Genomic DNA, 6,524 nt, shown 5'->3' on the forward strand with positions numbered 1-6,524 from the left:
ATGGTATACCCATACAGAGAAGAATAATTAGATTATACATTGCCAGAAGGGAATACTCTAAGAATAAAAATAATGAAAAGACATGCTATTTATAGCCACCTTGTTGTTGTTAAGTGCCTTCAAATCAATTCCAAGTCATAGAGATCCTGTACAAAGTTTCCCAGGAATGGCTGGTGAGTTTGAACTGCTGACCTTGCAGTTCAAACCTACTTTATGGTGCAGTGGTAGCTATTCTTAAACAATTGTATATTGAATTGTAAGGCAAGTGAGCAGTTGGGTTGGTGTTTTTGAAAACTGTAATTTGGGGCAAGGGTAAAGGAGATGCAGATATAAGACTGATTAGGTTAAGAAAAGCTTTTATTTCTAAATATACAAAATGGAAGTACCACTATGAATTTATGCCATATATACAGCATGAGTTCTCACATATAGATGGCATGAGTTCGTAGGGATACTGTAGTGATATGATGTATTAAATTCCTAGCTCTCTCTACTGAAATTGAGGCCTGTTGTTGTTATGTGCCGTCGAGTCCGTTTTGACTCACAGCGACCCTGTACAGGGTTTCCGAGGCTGTAAATCTTTACGGGACCAGAAAGCCTCATCTTTCTCCCACGGAACAGCTGGTAGTTTCGAACCGCTGACCTGAAGGTTCGCAGCCCGATTCATAACCACCACACTACCAGAGCTCCTTAAATTGAGGCTTTGAGACAATGAAAAGCTAGCAGCAATGAGCACTCCTAGAGTCCAAATTGTGGTCTCTAAATATCAGTTTCCACAAAAGTGACCCTGGACTCTGCAGAAATGACTGGATTCAAGTCTAGGGTAGAATATGAACAAGATGAACCTGAAACATTTTGCCATATTTGAAAGCTTCGAGAGGATCAGAGATCATTTGGTTTATACCAGAACACTTGGAAGTCAATTTGAATAGGCCCTCACTAGCCAAAGATGTGACAGGTTGAGCTTTAGAATATAACATATATTTTAAAACAGATTTGAGGAATCTGGAGGGTTGGGTTTGATTTAAGCAAGAAGTTTCTGGTTATAAGCCACAAATAGTCTTTTTCTTCTAGCCTAGGTAACTGCAGCTAATGTATGCCCATGGAGAGAGGGTGTTGTTAAAATACAGTCCTGTCTCAGCAAGGCAGGCGTCCCATTTTATTAATCCTCCACTCAAGGACAGAATTTCTCTTCCATTTTCTAAAGATCTATGTGCCTACCATGTGACAAGTGCTGTGCAATGAAGATGAGTCAAGATTAGCAAGAGGGCACACTCTGGGAATAGATCATCTTAACCCAGAGGGTTATGCCAAAGCAGAGAGAAGAACAAAGCATATTAGAAGGCCTGGACATGGATTTGTAAGTAAAATCTCTCCAGCATTTGTTCAAAAAGCAATGTCAAGTCCATTGAAAGTACACTCTCTTGTTACATTGTGGGGATTGCAATCCATGGCATGAAACAAAATGTGGATGATTTGTTGAAAGGAAAACCAATTTTCTCTGTAAACTTTCAATCAAGTCACAATAAAAAGCTTAAAAGTAAAGGACTGGTTATGTTAAGAGACTTTCAGAGGAATTAATATGGACTGCTCTAAGATTTTGTACCAGCCATTCATATATTGATAACCAGCTATCAGTAAGTTGATACTGACTCATCATGACCTCCTGTTTGTCAGAGTAGAACTGTGCTCCATAAAGTTTTCAATGGTGGCTTTTTAGAAGTATGTCTCCAGGGCATTCTTTGGAGGCACTTCTGGGTGGACTTGAGTTTTCACTATCCAGAGTGATCGATGGCTCATTGTTTTTGAGCTCTTGCTTGGACCAGCACTGTTCTAAGCCCTTCATCTGCATTAAAGCTCATCTAATTCTCACAGCCTGGTGTGGCACTGTGCGTTTATGCATCAGGCTGCAAAGTCATTTGAACTGCAAGGTCGGCAGTTCAAGCTCACCAGCTGTTCCTTGGAAACTCTATGCAGGGTCACTATGGGTCGGAACCGACTCAATGGCACTTAACAACAACAATCCTCACAGCAATGGGCTCCAGCAGAACAGCAATTGTGAGGCTGGCACAGGACCAGGCGGTGTTTCATTCTGTTGTGCATAAGGTCACTATGGGTCAGAAGCAACTTGATGACACCTAACAACAACAATTCCATAAGGGAGGAATTTTATCATCCTCATTCTGAGGCAAGGAAACAGAGGCAAAGTAAGCTAAAATCAGTGGTCCATGGCCTCACAGATAGACCTGGCTTTGAAGCCAGGGCATTCTGACTGCTATTGTATGTCTTTGTACATGAGCTCATTAGTCACTCTCCAGCTCCTGCCGAAAAGAGATGACCCTTTTACAGGTAAAGAAATGGCAGCTCAGGGTCTCAAGACCACCCCTTCTCTAGGTGGCAGTTCTGAGATTTAATCTTAACAATATTTGGTTCCAAGCCTTGGATCTTTCCCTCCGAGGCCCACAACGCACTGTGCCTGTCTTTATTAGACCTGGCTGTAAGTGCCTGGAGACATGAGCTCATTAATCTCCATTCTTGTGCACAGGTGTGGTTTCCTATGCTATGAATGGCTTCGCCAAAGCCCAACCTCTCCAGGGCTGCAAGTGAATCAGGCATGAGGTAGGAGACACCTGACTGCTTGGTTGCCCTGTCCAATATTCAGAACGGTCACCTGCCTTGGAGGAGGAAGTGTTTGGCATATCGCTTCCACATATGTGCAAGATGAAATGTCCCAATTATTCAGTTACATAACTGTCTCTGTCTTTCTGGAGATGCATAAGTATGTTTGCTCTCACCGGATGCTTCTGAATGACAAGGTATCAATGGACGTTACTCAGCCTTTAATAAAAATAGAGGGGCTCTGAGTCACAAAGGGGAACTGCTAGAAGCAGATAGTATGTCCAGCAGTGGGCCAGCTTGACCTGGGATATACAGAATCCTGACAGATGCTACAGAGAGATGACACCCGGGTACCTGATCCAGAGGGAGTGACACTGTAGGGAAAGAGAATGGAACTAGGAATCAGTGCATGTGGATTCCTATTTCTGTCTGAGTTTTCTCACTGGCTCTGTGACCTCTGGTGACTTGAGCCTTTGTTCCAGTCTTTAGATGCCCTGTTTGCTTGTTTTTTTTATTTTTAGGCAAATATGATTTTATTTAAAAAAATCTACTACATTAGGGGAGATAACACTAGAACTAAGTCTGAGCTCAACTCTGTTCTTAAAGATTTCAGTGGGTAGTGGGAAAATAGTGAACGATGTTGGAGAGGGGGATGAGTGAGTTACTGAATTTGCAGTAAGGGCTGTTTGGCTCCAATTGTTATACTTTTCTGATTCAACTACCTGAATCCCACAAGGGATGAAGGGATAAAGGAGGTAGCAAAGGGATTCTCTGGCTGGGCACCTGGAGCAGTGAAAGACGGAGGTCAGAGGTCTAAGGTCAAAAGGAAGTCTGTATAAAGTTTAATTAGGCAAAGGAGAATGTAAAGGTCATCTGAGTCACAAAATCCCAAGGGACTTTGTATCTTTAATTGAGATAGAACCCATGCATACTCTGTTTCTTGCCTACTTCATGTTCATGTTAATTTTAGATGAAGCAATAAAGAGACATGATTATAATGAAAACGAATGTTAAGACCTGTAGAAGCTGACATTAGAGAAGTGCATGAGAAATACATAAGCAGACTTTCCTTCCTAGCATTCTCTAAGAACACTGCTCCCTTTGAGAGGGCCCATGAGCTGGAATAGTTGATGAGATTCTCATCTGCTGACATAAGGATTTTCTTGTCTGCCATATTCACCACCCAGCCTGCAGCAAGACCAAAGATCTGCCGTGGATCCTTTGGAGCACTGAGCATTCTGAAGAGTTCATCTTTTGTGATATCACGTCAAATAGAACCATACTTCTTGGTGAGATCAAGTCTTGCTTCAGGAAATTTGCCAGGATCTGCCAGGTAACCATGGTGCCTGGCATCGATATAATATGGGGCCATTGCTTTGGGTGGATGCCTTTGTTTTGAAATGGGTTTTCAGTGTAGAAAGAATGAAGCAGGTTTAAACAAAATTTCCAGACATTTTGGATAATAGAAGGCTGTAATCACAAGATAGCTTTTTTACCCAATTTCAGCAATGGCAAGTTCTGAAGCCAACTGCATTTCATTATTAACTTTAGCCGTGAAGGCATCAGCACCCTCTTCTACCAACTGGACACCATAATCCCTTTTAAGTGGTTGGCTGGTCATACCTCTCCCAGCTGGGTTAAGTCATTAGGTTGAGTTGGATCAACTTAACTCAAGCCAATATGGTAGTGTAGTTTACCGAGACTCAAAGTGTCTGAAGCTGTGTCCTTCATTAAACCCAGATTTTGGGATTCAGATGTAAAATGGAGTCTGACCTCCCTCAAAGCCCAGGTGAGGCCGGTTCCTCTTTGCTTTTCTCCTTTATGACCTCTGCCACATTTTCTACCTCTCCTCCAACCTCTTTGTCTTCTCTCTGGTTTCCTGGAGCCACGATTCAGCTTTAAGTTGGTGATACCAACTCATGGCAGGGTCCACAATAGGTCCAGGGCCCTCGGCCTGCCTTCCTGCATGAAGCCAGCCATGACCCAAAGCCCAGGACCTCCAAGCGCAACAGACCATAGGCTTGTTTTCAAAGTAAAGCATGAGTAGGTGCAATATTTTTGAGCACTTGCTTTATATGCAAGACCAGCTGCCTTAAGGTCAGTTCTGACTTATGGTAACTTTTTGGAAGTAGTTTGTCAGGTTATTTTTCCAAGGCAACTTTGGATGGATTTGAACTACCAACCTTTTGATTAATAGCTGAGTGCTTAAATGTTTGTATCACCTAGGAACTCCATTATATGGGCAAGCCCCTAGGAAAAGTATATATAAGTGTATTCTCCTAGAATAATCGTACACTCCTGAAGTAGAGTCATGTAACAGATGAGGAAACAGGTTCAGAAAGTGAAGAAAATTGGTCAAAGTTCCAATCTACTGATGGATAGGTAGACTGGGGGATTGAAAACTACCTGCTTGTTTCTGCAGCCTAGACTTGATACTGCTCCATGTGTAAGACATTATTGTGTCATTGCAAAACCCTTTGAAAGTTAGCAATAAAAGTAAAGCACAGCAAATGCCACTTTAAGTACAATAGTTTGAACCATTACTATGTACTTACATACCCTTGTTTTTGTTGTTGTTGTTGTTAAGTGCCCTTGAGTTTCTTCTGACTTATTGTGGCCCTATATAAGGAGCTCTGGTAGCATAGTGGTTACGAATCAGGCTGCGAACCTTAAGGTCAGCGGTTCGAAACTACCAGCTGCTCCGCGGGAGAAAGATGAGGCTTTCTACTCCCGTAAAGATTTACACCCTCGGAAACCCTATACAGGGTTGCTATGGGTCGGAACCGACTCGAAGGCACATAACAACAACAACAACATATAAGGAGCAGCTGGTGTGTCTGCACTGCTGGCCTTGCAGTTAACAGCTCAGTGCTTACCCGACAGTAAATATGCAAGGGCTCTGTAACCACAATGCTTATGCAAGTAGGCTATCTGCTTTCCTAGAACAAACGGAGAGACAACTGATAGAAAAGTGTCATTTGCGAAAGAGCCACTGATAGGCCACAAAGTAATTCCTTAAGGTGACACAAGAGGCAGATAAATCTTTATTATTATGAAATGAGGACCCTCCCCCTGAAATTACCCCCTTCAAGTTATTTCTGGTGATTTCCTAGTTGATGGAGTGTGCGTGTGTTCTTCTGTAGTAGTGCCTTGTCTGAGTTCACCTCCATGGCACTGAAGGGGAAGACTAGATGCAAGTCAGACTAAGGCATTCTCTTTTGTAACTGGGAGTCATCGGCATCAAGGTGTGGAGACGTGACCCTGGCTCTCAAAGACAGCCTACTCATTGGGATTCTGGAAATGGCTAGACTTTGACATTTGACTTCTTGTTTCATTTAAATTCAGTTGATATTGAAAAACAGGTCAATTCTTACTGCTGGGCTGAATCCCTGGGCCATTATGTTGACACACAGACATTTTTGTCTTTCACTGGTACAATGAAGTGGTAAGAGTGGTCCTTAGGGACAGTTCTCTGCGTACTTTGAGTTTTCCTACTTAGTAGCTTTGTAGCCTTACTTTCTTCATCTGCAAAACTGAAATAATAATAAGTGTAATTCAGGGTTATTGGGAGGCTTGAATGGGATAGTATAGATAACATACCAGGCACATAGTAGGAGCTTGGTTGTTGTTAAGTGCCGTTGGGTCTGTTCCAATCCATAATGACCCTGTATAGGGTTGCTGAGGAACAGCTAGTGAGCTTGAACTTCTGACCTTGCACTTCAAACCAACTTTGCAGTCTAGCGCATTAACCTGCAACGCTATGCCAGGACTCCAGTAGGAGCTTGAGAAGGGTCAATTCTTCCTCTCTTTTCTTCACTTGTCAAAATTTTATATTACCCACTTTCTTTTTGACCATGTTTACCATCTCCCCATAACTACAATAAGAGTTTTCTCACTGGCTCTGT

The 6,524-nt window shown here is 42.5% G+C and overlaps 1 protein-coding gene and 1 pseudogene across 1 annotated transcript in view; both read right to left on the reverse strand.

Annotated features, from left to right (window-relative positions):
- ADCY8 (adenylate cyclase 8 (brain)) overlaps window positions 1-6,524 on the reverse strand; it is a 285,844-nt gene that overhangs the window by 34,493 nt on the left and 244,827 nt on the right. The gene's annotated exons all lie outside the window — the stretch shown is intronic.
- Window positions 3,338-4,599, reverse strand: LOC102840235 (annotated as a pseudogene).

Source organism: Chrysochloris asiatica, unplaced genomic scaffold (genome assembly GCF_000296735.1).
Source record: "Chrysochloris asiatica unplaced genomic scaffold, ChrAsi1.0 scaffold00001, whole genome shotgun sequence".
In the NCBI taxonomy this organism is placed as follows: domain Eukaryota; kingdom Metazoa; phylum Chordata; class Mammalia; order Afrosoricida; family Chrysochloridae; genus Chrysochloris; species Chrysochloris asiatica.